Raw genomic sequence first — 15,711 nt, 5'->3', positions numbered from 1 at the left:
GATGTTCCTTAAAAGCTACCTCTTTGACCAAGCTTTTGGTCATCTGTCTTAATTGCTTCTTACTTGCCCCGGTGTCAACGTTTGTCTGATAACGCTCCTCTGAACTGCCTTGGGGCATTTTACCAAGTTAATGGGGCTATATAAACACAAGTTGTTGTTGTTATTATAAGCCAACCAACTGACTGAACAGAGCATAGTGTTCTAGCACACGGAGAGGACTATCAGGGTCCACAGCAAATGCAGCTAGCCTGTCAGCTGAAGCACAGCAGACCATCTCGTCCTTCCCCGTGGTACATCACATAGAAATAGCACAGTGGCAACATGATGCACAAGTAAAGACAGAACAAAGGGGTGCCACAGAAGTACATTGTGTTAAACACACAGTATACCTTTGTAATGTATTTGCTTCATGGGTTCTTTGCTTAAGAGTTCATAACAACACATTGCTATTAAGAACTAGTTGGTTTATTAGCAAAGGCTTAACAATCACACTACACATTACCAGTTCATCCTCCAGGCTCACAACCACCTGCCCCATCGTGGATCCCACAAACCCAACTGGCCGGGGTTTTATTGAGTCTTGTGAACATCACGTGACTGGCTAAGCCACTCATAACTCAACAGCTCCACAAACCTGCGAGCATCGTCACAGGTACATACATTACAACCTTCATTATTATTTTCACAGCATATCATTTCAAACTTTATTAACACTGTTTTGTCTCAAAAATTCTATTTTCCAGAATGGTGCAACAATAAAAGGTTTTCTATAAAAATGAAATGTAAAATCAGTCCTCGAGCAAAGAACTCCAGTGACAGTATTATCGCATGCTGCTCATTGCAAATACTATTTCTGTTACTGCTCACTTGGTTTAACTTCTCATCCGAAAGATGACACCTCTGACAGTGCGGCACTCCCTCAGCACTGGAGGGTCAACTTGGATTTAAGTGCTCAAGTCCCTGGTGTTATATATGCAGATTATAGTTATACTCTCTGTGTAGTCACTGTATAGCTGCATAAGATGGAGACTTGTTACCTGATGTACTATTGATAAGGTTTACACCGTGTATATACTATGCTGGTACCACTAGAGGGTGCAACTGGTGGAGACCGGGGTTTCCTGCCCCTGTGGCAGAGGCTGTCCACCAGAGGCCACTGCGGTGGGAGACCTGAGGGTCACTTGCATAGGTGTGCAGGGCCCAGTATAAAAGGCTGTCCACCATGCTTGTGCCTCACTCTGGAGTTACGAATAAAGGACCGAGGTCACTACAGTTTCAGTACAACACATTGCCTCGTGGAGTCATTCATAGGTACATTACAGACATAGCAACTGGCGACGAAAATACGGACTTTCACGCGATTATGGCTATCTTTGGCGCACTAAAAGACTTCGCAGAGGGTGATGATTGGGATGCCTTCACGGAAAGGCTCGAGCAATATTTTGTGGCAAATGACCTGGCAGGGGAGACGGATGCATCGGCGGAGAAGCGCAAGGCTATATTGCTGACCAGTTGTGGTCCCGCGGTCTACCGCCTCGTCAGGGACTTGCTGGCACCCTCAAAGGCCAAGGATAAGACATTCGATGAGCTGACTGAACTAATTCGCGACCAACTAAAACCAAAAGAGAACATCCTCATGGCCAGGCACAGATTCTACACTCACCACAGACCTGAGGGCCAGGAGATTGCAAAATATGCTGCCGACCTCAGGAGAGTTGCGGCACCGTGTGATTTTGGCGCGCGCCTCAACGAAGCATTACGAGACATCTTCGTTTTGGGAATTGGCCACGAGGGCCTCCTTCACAAGCTATTATCTGTCGACACTACAGTCAACCTGCAGAAGGCCATCAGCATCAGTCAGGCGTTCATGACCTCGACCTGCAGCACCAAGCAAATTATTCATCCTGTGGACTCAAACCCGGCAAGTACTGTACACAGGTATCTTTCAGAGGCAAAATTGTAGAACTTGGCTCTGCCCAGGGCAGGGAGCACAGACCTCAGGGTTCCAGAACTCAGAGTCCGCCGAGGGGTGCTAATCGAGTAGCACCATGCAGGCATTGCGGAGGAAACCATAGGGCTCACCAGTGTCAGTTTGCTGAGTACGTATGCAAAGCCTGTAACATGAAAGGCCACCCAAGCGTATGTGTAAAAGAAATATCACTCATGGTCTAGCAGAGGAGTCAGTAGATGACTTTGAATCCAGCAGGGAGTATGATGATTTGGCCAGAGAGGCAACTCAGCCCCAAGAAGAAGTGTATGGAGTGTATACCTGCACCACCGATTGTACTCCAGTGAAGATGGAAGCCGAGATAAACAGCGTTCCAGTCTTCATGGAAGTGGACACGGGAGCGAGCCCGTCAGTGATGAGCCAGGATGCCTTTGAGAGGCTATGGAATGAAAAATGACCCGAGCTGGTTCCAATACAGGAAAAGTTGCGCACCTACACCAAGGAGCTGATCCCAGTCTTTGGTAGTGCGGATGTAAGTGTAATCCATAATGGCGTGGTGCACAAGTTACCTCTGTGGATTGTTGCAGGTGATGGTCCAACGCTACTCGGAAGAAGGTGGATGGGGAAGATCCAGTGGAAATGGGAAAACCTCTTCACTCCAGCAATCGATGTCCCCCGTGCTCAGAGGCAGAGCAAAACCTCACCTTCGCTTGGGCCAGGCACCAGAGAACAGACCAGTGCAGCACCTGAGGCACAGACCGTCCATCAGGACTGTATGGCAATGATCCAACCGGAACGAACTAAAAGTACCTTCCGGGCTCCAGTGGCAGAACTCCTGGGGAGGAAGATCGAATTCACAGGCACTCTTCCAGCTTTTGTGGCAGAATCGCGGGAGAGAAGGATCAAGGCAGTCGACCTCGAGGACAGAGGCAAGATGGCGTCCCTGCTGCAGCGAGGTGTAGCGTGGCTGAAAAAAAAGATGGTCACGGCCAGACCACGAGGTACAATGCTGAGGGACCAACACGTGATGCCTAACAAAGGATTTGATTGGGGTAAAGCCAGCAGGGTTCTCTTAAAGGAGACCTGCAACCAACTGAACTTAAAGAGACATCTTATGCATGGCAATCAATGCAACGAACCGATTAAGGTTGTGAACAAAATGTTGCGAGATGTCGGTACTATTCCTAATGTAAAGAACAAAATGTTGTTGCGCGATGTTGGGAATAGAGTGTCCCCAAAAGTAGCAAGTGAGTGAATTCTGGAGGATAAAGGCGCTGATCCTGATGCCCTGCCCCAGGTGTCACCACAAGTTATAGGCCAGCAACCTCAGGAGGGTGAAGGCACTGATCCTGATACCCTGCCCCAAGTCTATCCCATGCTGCAGGCACCCGATGGTACTGTTCACCACGGACCTGGAGACAAAAACGGTGCCAATACGCGCAGTCGGCCGCCGTTGCCCACCACCTGGGTGGAGACGGCGCAGTCCCCAGACCCAGTCACTACCTCGGCCATGTCCGGGAACGAAAGATCAGAACCAACGAGTTCCCCAAATGGGACCTGGGACAGCCAGGTTCCCAACACCATTAGAGAGCAGGCAGAAGATTCTGCAGCCCTCAAAGGAGGACAGGGAGACCACACACATCTGTGGCACTGCCCACCAGTAGGCAACGGCAAAGGCCCGGAGTCCTGGCAAGGTGAGTGAACCAAGCCCACCCCACTAGCAGGGGGCGCAGCGCCACCATCAGACGACTAGGACACTATCCGGTTGCTCTGGAACCTGCATCCTCTCATACCTGTACTGCTACCTCAGTACTGACCATGACTGAACCATGAATTCAATCTACCCAATCCTGGCGCACGACTGTAAAACGTAACGAATGTAAGTCACTGAACCAAGATGTCACGATACAAGCTGTAACTTCCTTTCTTTGTACTTGCACAGTGTCTGATCCTGTATGTTAATGTAACGGGCCAGCTGCATGATCTCGCTGTGGGGGTGGGGGGGGGGGGGCGGGGAAATGGAGCCATGGACACAGACATGGATCACACCCAGAACCTCCCACTGGAACCTCCGCTGCCTCATCGAAGCATCCAAATTGGTAACCACTACTCAATGTTGTGGTAAAAAGACTTGGGGGGAGAGAGCCAAGCCAAAGCACAGCCAAGGGACTTAAATCTGGGGAGAGCTAAGCCAGAGCACATAGTGCAAATGTTATCAGCTCAAAGGACTTAGGGGAGAGTGATGTTATATATGCAGACTATAGTTATACTCTCTGTGTAGTCACTGTGTAGCTGCATAAGATGGAGATTTGTTACCTGATGTACTATCGATAAGGTTTACACTGTGTATATACTATGCTGGCACCACTAGAGGGTGGAGACCGGGGTTTCCTGCCCCTGTGGCAGAGGCTGACCACCAGAGGGCACTGCGGTGGGAGACCTGAGGGTCACCTGCATAGGTGTGCAGGACCCAGTATAAAAGGCTGCCCACCATGTTTGTGTCTCACTCTGGAGTTACGAATAAAGGACCAAGGTCACTACAGTTTCAGTGCAACACATTGCCTCGTGGAGTCATTCACAGGTACATTACAGACATAACACCTGGAATGGGACTTGAACCCACAACCTTCTGACTCAGAGGCAAGTGTGCTACCACTTCCTCTTTGTCTTCATTCTGTGCCGTAACTTGCTGCTTCTCTTCTTCCACACAAAGGGCATGTCATGGAGCATGCAATTTATCACCATCTGACTTCCCTGGTACTAGCGAAACATCAGAATCATTGGCCCCGATATTTATTGAGCGAAGTGCTGAGAGCCGGGGGTCGCGTCGGAGGGTGGGGGGGGGGGCGGGGGCAGCGATTTCACGTGGGAAACTCTGAAGTAATTTCAGCGTGTCGGTCAGTGGCTTTTGTGTCTAATCCGTGGCAGCGGGCATTACGAGGACCCGCATGATGCAATCTCAACCCCAGTATTTAAAGGGCCTATTAATCCTGTTATGTATGCAACACCTTGTAACCAGCATTCTACTGCCACCAGAGGGTGCATCTGTTGGAGTCCCAAGGGATCCCAGCATCCCTTGGGAGCACTGCATATAAACAGGCCTCCCATGTTGTGCCAGCACTCTGGAGTCAGAATGAAGAGACTAAGGTCAAGTTTACTCAAGTCTACAATACTCAGTCACGCTGCTTTATTTGAGACATAACAACTGGCGACGAGTAATAAATAACGAACCATCACACGAAAATTCACAGAACTTTTGGTATCCTGGAGAAATTCTCAGAAGATAATGATTGGGAAGCCTTCGTGGAGTGACTCGATCAATACTTTGTGGCCAACAAGCTGGAAGGGAATGTGAACACTGCCAAACGAAAGGGCGATTCTCCTCACCGTCTGCGTGGCAACAACCGATGGCCTCACGATGAATCTTCTTCCGGTGAAACCAACAACCAAATCATATGAAGAACTGTGTACGCTGGTCCGGAAGCACTTAAATCGGAAGGAGAGCGTTCTGATGGCAAGGTATCGATTTTATGCATGTCAACGGTCTGAAGGGTAGGAAGTGGCGAGCTACGTCACCGAACTAAGGCGCCTTGCAGGACACAGTGAATTCAATGGATCCCTGGAGCAAATGCTGAGATTTTTTTGTGCTTGGCATTGGCCATGAGGTTATCCTTCACAAACTATTGACTGTTGAAACACTGAACCTGAGCAAAGCCATAACGATAGCCTAGGCATTTATGTCCACCAGCGATAACATCAAACACATTTTGCAGCATAAAGATGCTTCAGAAAGTACTGTACACAAAGTAACGTTGTTTTCAGGTAGGAATGTATATGGCAGAATGTACACGCCTGCAGCTGCACGACCTCAGATGACTCAGAGTCCACCATCAAACATTAATGCGAGACAATTAACACCTTGTTGGCGCTGCGGAGGTGATCATTGAGTCCATCAATGCTGCTTCAAACACTATGCGTGCAAAGGCTGTGGAACAATGGGACACCTCCAGCAAATGTGCAGACGAGCTGCAAACCCTGCAAACCACCACGTTGCAGAGGAAGACCGATCCATGGCGGATCAAGCTGAACGAGAGACTCGAACCGAGGAGGCAGAAGTGTACGGGGTACATACCTTTACCACGAAATGCCCACCAATCATGTTAAAAGTTGAACTGAACGGAATTCCAGTATCCATGGAATTGGACACGGGTGTGAGTCAGTCTATCATGAGCAAAAAGGTCTTCGAGAGACTTTGGTGCAACAAGGCATGAAGACCCAAGCTGAGCCCCATTCATACCAAGCTGAGAACTTACACTAAAGAGCTGATCCCTGTAATGGGCAGTGCAGCAGTAAAAGTCTCTTATGATGGAGCGGTGCATGAACTCCCACTATGGATTGTACCAGGAGATGGCCCCACACTGTTCGGCAGAAGCTGGCTGGGAAAAATCCGCTGGAACTGGGACGACATCTGAGCGCTTTCGTCCATCGACGATGCCTCGTACCCAGGCTTAGAGCAAGTTCCCATCGTTGTTTGAGCCAGGCATTGGAAATTTCTCTGGGGCGAAGGTGCAGATCCACTTGGTTCCCTGTACACAACCCATCCACCACAAGGCACGGGCGGTGCCATAAATGATGCGAGAGAAAGTGGAGATTGAGCTGGACAGGCTGCAATGAGAGGGCATCATCATGCCGGTTGAGTTCAGCGAGTGGGCCAGTCCGATTGTTCCTGTTCTCAAGGGCGATGGCACGGTCAGAATTTGTAGGGACTATAAAGTAACGATTAACCGTTTTTCGCTGCAGGACCAGTACCCGCTACCCAAGGCAGATGACCTATTTGCGACGCTGGCAGGAGGGAGGATGTTCACCAAGTTGGACCTGACCTCGGCCTACATGACGCAGGAGCTGGCGGAATCTTCGAAAGACCTCACCTGCATCAACACACACACAAAGGTCTGTTCATCTACAATAGATGCCCGTTTGGCATTCGATCAGCCGCGGCTATTTTTCAAAGGAACATGGAGAGTCTGCTAAAGTCGCTTCCGCGCACCGTGGTTTTCCAGGACGATATATTGATCGCAGGTCGGGACACCATCAAACACTTGCAGAACCTGGAAGAGGTTCTAAGTTGGCTAGATCATGTGGGACTCAGGTTGAAACGTTCGAAGTGTGTATTCCTGGCGCCAGAGGTTGAGTTCTTAGAGAGAAGAATCGTGGCAGACGGCATCAGACCCACCGACACCAAGATGGAGGCCATCAAGAACACGCCGAGACCACAGAACGTGACGGAGCTGCGGTCATTCCTGGGACTCCTCAATTATTTTGGTAATTTCCTACCCGGGTTCAGCACCCTGCTAGAACCTCTACATGTGTTGCTACGCAAGGGAGATGACTGGGTATGGGGGAAATCACAAGAGACTGCTTTTGAGAAAGCCAGAAATCTGTTATGTTCCAACAAACTGCTTGTTCAGTATGACCCATGTAAATGTTTAGTGCTAGCTTGCGATGCGTCTTCGTACGGGGTCGGGTGTGTGTTACAACAAGTAAACGAATCGGGAACATTGCAACCGATCGCTTATGCGTCCAGCAGTTTGTCCAAGGCCGAAAATACAGCATGATTGAAAAAGAAGCTCTAGCCTGCGTTTACGGGGTGAGAAAAATGCACCAGTATCTGGTTGGGCTTAAGTTCGAGTTAGAAACTGACCATAAGCCGCACATATCGCTATTCTCAGAGAGCAAAGATATTAATACCAATGCCTCTGCTCGCATCCAAAGATGGGCGCTCACGCTGTCTGCATATAACTGTGTAATTCACCACAGGCCAGGCACAGAGAACTGCGCTGATGCTCTCAGTCGGCTACCATTGCCCACCACCGGGGTGGAAATGGCACAGCCTGCAGACTTGCATTTGAAAATTAAAAGTCACCCGTTACGGCCTGCCGGATCAGGACCTGGACCAGCCAGGATCCTTTACTGTCCCTTGTAAAAAACTGTGTCCTCCATGGGAGCTGGTCTAGCGTCCCAGCGGAGATGAATGAAGAGATCAAGCCGTTCCAACGGCGCAAAGACGAAATGTCCATACAGGCGGACTGTCTTTTGTAGGGTAATCGCCTGGTTTTGCCCAAGAAAGGCAGAAAAATATTCATACGCGACCGACACAGTACCCACCCAGGTATAGTAATGATGAAAGCTATAGCCAGATCCCATGTGTGGTGGCCTGGAATCGACTCAGATTTGGAGTCTTGCATGCATCAGTGCAACACTTGCTCTCAACTGAGCAATGCACCCAGGGAGGCACCGCTAAGTTTGTGGTCATGGCCCTCCAAACCATGGTCTAGGATCCACGTTGACTTCGCTGGCCCGTTTCTAGGCAAAATGTTTTTGGTTGTTGTGGATGCTTGTTCAAAATGGATTGAGTGTTTAATAATGTCTGTAAGGACGTCCACTGCCACCATCGAAAGCCTACGAGCCATGTTTGCCACGCACGGCCTGCCTGATGTCCTCGTCAGCGACAATGGGCCGTGCTTCACCAGCGCTGAATTCAAGGAATTCATAACCCGCAATGGGATCAAGCACGTCACATCTGCCCCGTTCAAGCCTGCATCTAACGGCCAGGCAAAACGGGCAGTCCAAATCATCAAGCAAAGTTTGAAACGCGTGTCGGAAGGCTCCCTGAAGACCCGGCTGTCCCGAGTCCTGTTCAGCTACCGCACAAGACCCCACTCGCTCACCATGGTTCCCCCAGCCGAGCTGCTCATGAAAAGGGCACTCAAAACAAGGCTCTCTCTTGTCCACCCTGATCTCCATGATCACGTCGAGGACAGGCGGCATCAACAAAGCATGTACCATGATCGCGCAAATTTGTCATGCGATATTGAAGTCAATGACCCTGTATTTGTACTCAACTATGGACATGGTCCCAAATGGCTTACTGGCACTGTCGTAGCCAAAGAAGGGAGTAGGGTGTTTGAGGTCAAACTTGCAAATGGACTATCTTGCAGAAAGCATTTGGACCAAACCAAACTGCGATTCACAGATAGCCACGAGCATCCTAAAGAGGACACCACCAACTTCGACCCTCCGATACACACACAAGTGGCGACCGACATCACGGTTGACCACGAAGCTGAACTCACCATCCCCAGCAGCCCAGCAAGGCCAGCTGCACAGCAGCCCAGCGAAGGCTCAACCAACTCACCTGCACCTGTGTTTGTACCGAGACGATCGACTAGGGAGCGGAAAGCCCCAGATCGTCTCACCCTGTAAATAAGTGAACTATTGACTTTGGGAGGGAATGATGTTATGTATGCAACACTTTGTAACCAGCATTCTACCGTCACCAGAGGGTGCATCTGTTGGCGTCCCAAGGGATCCCAGCATCCATTGGGAGCACTGTATATAAGCAGGCCTCCCATGTTGTACCAACACTCTGGAGTCAGAATAAAGAGACTAAGGTCACACTTACTCACATCGACAGTACTCAGTCACATTGCTTTATTTGGGACACAACAAATCCAAAGATGCAACTTGGAGGAGTTGGGAGTTTGCGACAGAGGAATTCAGTGATGGATTCGAGGCGGGCCGAGGCTGCTCCGCGTTTTGATGACGCCTCCCTTGACATGCCGCTGGGGGACTGAGGAGCCGCAGAGAGATACTCTTCCCTGGCAATGGGAGGAAGAGACCTGAAACCAGGCATCTTCAGCACGCTGATGGTTTGTTCGATCACACATCTGGTGGTCATATGGCATTCACTGTCAGGCTCCTAGCATCAGCCGTGGCTCAGTGGGTAGCACACTCGCCTCTGAGTCAAAAGGTAATGAATTAAAGTCCCACTCCAGGGACTTGAGCACAAAAATCTAGGTTGACACTCCCAGTGCAGTGCTGAGGGAGTGCTGCACTGTCGGAGATGTTGTCTTTTGAATGAAATGTTAAACCGAGGCCCCGTCTGCTCTCTCAGTTGGCTTTAAAAGATCCCATGGTAATATTTTGAAGAAGAGCAGGGGAGTTCTCCCCGGTGTCCTGATCAATATTTATCCCTCAATCAACATAACAAAAAAAACAGATTATCTGGTCATTATCGCATTGCTGTGTGTGGGAGTTTGCTGTGTGCAAATTGGCTGCTGCATTTCGCACATTACAACAGTGACTACACTCTCAGAGTACTTCATTGGCTGCATGTCCAGTGGTTGTGAAAGGCGCTGTATAAATGCATGTCTTTCTTTCTTTCATTGGTCGGTTGTCTGATGGGTGTCATCAGCCAAATTTGAAGAGGCCATATCTTTTCTCCGAGCAGCCAACCCTTAAGTCATAAAACATAGAAACATAGAAAATAGGTGCAGGAGCAGGCCATTCGGCCCTTCCAGCCTGCACCGCCATTCAATGAGTTCATGGCTGAACATGCAACTTCAGTACCCCATTCCTGCTTTCTCGCCATACCCCTTGATCCCCCTAATAGTAAGGACTTCATCTAACTCCCTTGTGAATATATTTAGTGAATTGGCCTCAACAACTTTCTGTGGTAGAGAATTCCACAGGTTCACCAGTCTCTGGGTGAAGAAGTTTCTCCTCATCTCGGTCCTAAATGGCTTACCCCTTATCCTCAGACTGTGTCCCCTGGTTCTGGACTTCCCCAACATTGGGAACATTCTCCTTGCATCCAACCTCTCTAAACCCGTCAGAATTTTAAACGTTTCTATGAGGTCCCCTCTCATTCTTCTGAACTCCAGTGAATACAAGCCCAGTTGATCCAGTCTTTCTTGATAGGTCAGTCCCACCATCCCGGGAATCAGTCTGGTGAACCTTCGCTGCACTCCCTCAATAGCAAGAATGTCCTTCCTCAAGTTAGGAGACCAAAACTGTACACAATACTCCAGGTGTGGCCTCACCAAGGCCCTGTACAACTGTAGCAACACCTCCCTGCCCCTGTACTCAAATCCCCTCGCTATGAAGGCCAACATGCCATTTGCTTTCTTAACCGCCTGCTGTACCTGCATGCCAACCTTCAATGACTGATGTACCATGACACCCAGGTCTCGTTGCACCTCTGTCACCATTCAGATAATAGTCTGTCTCTCTGTTTTTACCACCAAAGTGGATAACCGCACATTTATCCACATTATACTTCATCTGCCATGCATTTGCCCACTCACCTAACATATCCAAGTCACTCTGCAGCCTCATAGCATCCTCCTCGCAACTCACACTGCCACCCAACTTAGTGTCATCCTCAAATTTGGAGATACTACATTTAATCCCCTCGTCTAAATCATTAATGTACAATGTAAACAGCTGGGGCCCCAGCACAGAACCTTGCGGTACCCCACTAGTCACTGCCTGCCATTCTGAAAAGTACCCATTTACTCCTACTCTTTGCTTCCTGTCTGACAACCAGTTCTCAATCCACGTCAGCACACTACCCCCAATCCCATGTGCTTTAACTTTGCACATTAATCTCCTGTGCGAGACCTTGTCGAAAGCCTTCTGAAAGTCCAAATATACCACATCAACTGGTTCTCCTTTGTCCACTTAACTGGAAACATCCTCAAAAAATTCCAGAAGATTTGTCAAGCATGATCTCCCTTTCACAAATCCATGCTGACTTGGACCTATCATGTCACCATTTTCCAAATGCGCTGCTATGACATCCTTAATAATTGATTCCATCATTTTACGCACTACTGAGGTCAGGCTGACCGGTCTATAATTCCCTGCTTTCTCTCTCCCTCCTTTTTTAAAAAGTGGGGTTACATTGGCTACCCTCCACTCGATAGGAACTGATCCAGAGTCAATGGAATGTTGGAAAATGACTGTCAATGCATCCGCTATTTCCAAGGCCACCTCCTTAAGTACTCTGGGATGCAGTCCATCAGGCCCTGGGGATTTATCGGCCTTCAATCCCATTAATTTCCCCAACACAATTTCCCGACTAATAAGGATTTCCCTCAGTTCCTCTTCCTTACTCGACCCTCTGACCCCTTTTATATCCAGAAGGTTGTTTGTGTCCTCCTTAGTGAATACCGAACCAAAGTACTTGTTCAATTGGTCTGCCATTTCTTTGTTCCCTGTTATGACTTCCCCTGATTCTGACTGCAGGGGACCTATGTTTGTCTTTACTAACTTTTTTCTCTTTACATATCTATAGAAACTTTTGCAATCCGTCTTAATGTTCCCTGCAACCTTCTTCTCATACTCCATTTTCCTTGCCCTAATCAAAACCTTTGTCCTCCTCTGCTGAGTTCTAAATTTCTCCCAGTCCCCGGGTTCACTGCTATTTCTGGCCAATTTGTATGCCACTTCCTTGGCTTTAATACTATCCCTGATTTCCCTTGATAGCCACGGTTGAGCCACCTTCCCTATTTTATTTTTACGCCAGACAGGAATGTACGCTTGTTGTAGTTCATCCATGCGGTCTCTCAATGTCTGCCATTGCCCATCCACAGTCAACCCCTTTAGTATCATTCGCCAATCTATCCTCGCCAATTCACGCCTCATACCTTCAAAGTTACCCTTCTTTAAGTTCTGGACCATGGTCTCTGAATTAACTGTTTCATTCTCCATCCTAGTACAGAATTCCACCATATTATGGTCACTCTTCCCCAAGGGGCCTCGCACAATGAGATTGCTAATTAATCCTCTCTCATTACACAACACCCAGTCTAAGATGGCCTCCCCCCTAGTTGGTTCCTCGACATAATGGTTTAGAAAACCATCCCTTATGCACTCCAGGAAATCCTCCTCTACCGTATTGTTTCCAGTTTGGCGAGCCCAATCTATGTGCATATTAAAGTCACCCATTATAACTGCTGCACCTTTATTGCATGCACCCCTAATTTCCTGTTTGATGCCCTCCCCAACATCACTGCTACTGTTTGGAGGTCTGTACACAACTCCCACTAACGTTTTTTGCCCTTTGGTGTTCTGCAGCTCTACCCATATAGATTCCACATCATCCAAGCTAATGTCCTTCCTAACTATTGCATTAATCTCTTCTTTAACCAGCAATGCTACCCCACCTCCTTTTCCTTTTATTCTATCCTTCCTGAATGTTGAATACCCCTGGATGTTGAGTTCCCAGCCCTGATTATCCTGGAGCCACGTCTCCGTAATCCCGATCACATCATAATTGTTAACATCTATTTGCACAGTTAATTCATCCACCTTATTACGGATATTCCTTGCATTAAGACACAAAGCCTTCAGGCTTGTTTTTTTAACACTCTTCGTCCTTTTAGAATTTTGCTGTACAGTGGCCCTTTTTGTTCTTTGCCTTGGGTTTCTCTGCCCTCCACTTTTCCTCATCTCCTTTCTGTCTTTTGCTTTTGTCTCCTTTTTGTTTCCCTCTGTCTCCCTGCATTGGTTCCCATCCCCCTGCCATATTAGTTTAACTCCTCCCCAACAGCACTAGCAAACACTCCCCCTCGGACATTGGTTCCGGTCCTGCCCAGGTGCAGACCGTCCGGTTTGTACTGGTCCCACCTCCCCCAGAACCGGTTCCAATGCCCCAGGAATTTGAATCCCTCCCTGCTGCACCACTGCTCAAGCCACGTATTCATCAGCGCTATCCTGCGATTCCTACTCTGACTAGCACGTGGCACTGGTAGCAATCCCGAGATTACTACTTTTGAGGTCCTACTTTTTAATTTAGCTCCTAGCTCCTGAAATTCGTTTTGTAGGACCTCATCACTTTTTTTACCTATGTCGTTGGTACCAATGTGCACCACGACAACTGGCTGTTCTCTCTCCCTTTTTAGAATGTCCTGCACCCGCTCCGAGACATCCTTGACCCTTGCACCAGGGAGGCAACATACCATCCTGGAGTCTCGGTTCCGGCCGCAGAAACGCTTATCAATTCCCCTTACAGTAGAATCCCCTGTCCCTAACGCTCTCCCACTCTTTTTCCTGCCCTCCTGTGCAACACAGCCAGCCACGGTGCCATGAACTTGGCTGCTGCTGCCCTCCCCTGATGAGTCATCCCCCTCAACAGTACTCAAAGCAGTGTATCTGTTTTGCAGTGGGATGACCACAGGGGACCCCTGCACTACCTTCCTTGCACTGCTCTTCCTGCTGGTCTTCCATTCCCTATCTGGCTGTGGACTCTTTACCTGCGATAAGACCAACTCGCTACACGTGCTACTCACTCACTTGCGATAAGACCAACTCGCTGCACATGCTACTCACTCACCTGCGATAAGACCAACTCGCTACACGTGCTACTCACTGCTTTCAGGACTGAAGATGTCAGGGAGCTTGACTGCCGCAGGACAAAAGCATCATTGCAGGTCCCTGGGCCTCTGGTGCTCGCTCACCTGCAAAAAAATCTTCTTGTGGTTGCACACCAGCTGCACGTTGATGGGGTTGAAGCCCTTGCGGTGGATCAAGACCCCTGGTTGATCTGGGGGTGCCCAGAATGCCGCCTGTCTGCAGTTGATGAGACCCTGCATCAGCGGGAAGCCAGCGAGAGCCGTAAACCAGTTCGGACTGGAGTCATTGCAGGCGAAGCTGGCATAATATCTGGCAGGTGACGGATACCCTGGCAAACAAGGTATCCATCACCTGCTTTATGCAATTGTGCACCGCCCACTGGGAAATCCTGGAAATATCTCCGGCAGAGCCCTGGAAGGATCCGGAGGTGAAACAATTGAGGGCGGTGGTGACTTTGACAACCACTGGTAATACCAGGTCCAGCAGGGAGCAGGTGGTCTTCTAGGATGCTGCAGATGTATGTCACCACCTGACATGACAACCTGAGCCTCCTGAAGCACTGCTGTTCCAACATGCCAAGGAAACTCTGCCTCTGCCTGTAGACCCTGTGTCATGGGTAGAGCCTCCTGCGAGCTGCTCCCCTCTCTGTCCCTCCTCCTCGCTGCCCCTCCCCTCTCTGCCCCTCCCCTCAATGCCCTTCCTCCTCTCTGCCCTTCCCCCTCTCTGCCCCTCCTCCTCTCTGCCCCTCCCCTCTCTGCCCCTCCCCCACTCTGCCCCTCCCCTCTCTGCCCCTGCTCCTCACTGCCCCTCCCCTCTCTGCCTCTGCTCCTCACTGCCACTCCCCTCTCTGCCCCTGCCCCATTCTGCTCCTTCGCATCTCTGCCCCTCCCCCACACTGCCCCTCCCCCCTAAGCCCCTCCCCCTCTCTGCCCCCCTCTACCCCTCCCCTCTCTGCCCCTCCCCTCACTGCCACTCCCCTCTCTGCCCCTCCCCTCTCTGACCCTCCCCATCTCTGCCCCCCCTCTCTACCCCTCCCCTCACTGCCACTCCCCACTCTGACCTTCCCCTCTCTGCCCCTCCCCCACTCTGCACTTCCTCCTCACTGCCCCTCCTTTCTCTGCCCCTCCCCCTCACTGCCCCTCCCCCTCTCTGCCCCTCCCCTCACTGCCTCTCCTGCACTGCCCCCTCTCTGCCCCTCCCCACTGCCCCTCCTGCCCTTCCCCTCTCTGTCCCTCCCATTTCTGCCCCCCCTCACTGCCCCTGCCCTCACTGCCCCTCCTTCCCCTCCCCTCACTGCCCCTCCCCGCCTCTCCCCCCACTGCCCCTCCTGCCCTTCCCCTCTCTGTCCCTCCCATCTCTGCCCCCCTCACTGCCCCTCCCCTCACTAGCCCTCCTGCCCCTCCCCTCTCTGCCCCTCTCTTCCCCTCTCCTCTCTGCTCCTCCCCCTCACTGCCCCTCCCCTCGCTGCCCCTCTCCCTCACTGCCCCTCCCCTCTCTGCCCCTCTCCCCTCTGCCCCTCCCCCTCACCTCATTACCCCTCCTGCCCCTCCATCTCACTGCCCCTC

At 50.3% G+C, this 15,711-nt stretch overlaps 1 protein-coding gene across 2 annotated transcripts in view; it reads right to left on the bottom strand.

Annotated features, from left to right (window-relative positions):
• Nucleotides 1-15,711, bottom strand: part of prkn (parkin RBR E3 ubiquitin protein ligase) — a 1,745,947-nt gene that overhangs the window by 694,713 nt on the left and 1,035,523 nt on the right. The window lies entirely within an intron of this gene.

Source organism: Pristiophorus japonicus, chromosome 9, assembly GCF_044704955.1.
Source record: "Pristiophorus japonicus isolate sPriJap1 chromosome 9, sPriJap1.hap1, whole genome shotgun sequence".
Taxonomy (NCBI): Eukaryota; Metazoa; Chordata; class Chondrichthyes; family Pristiophoridae; genus Pristiophorus; species Pristiophorus japonicus.
Note: the sequence above shows the minus strand (reverse complement) of the source record. Positions and strands in the feature narration are given on the sequence as shown.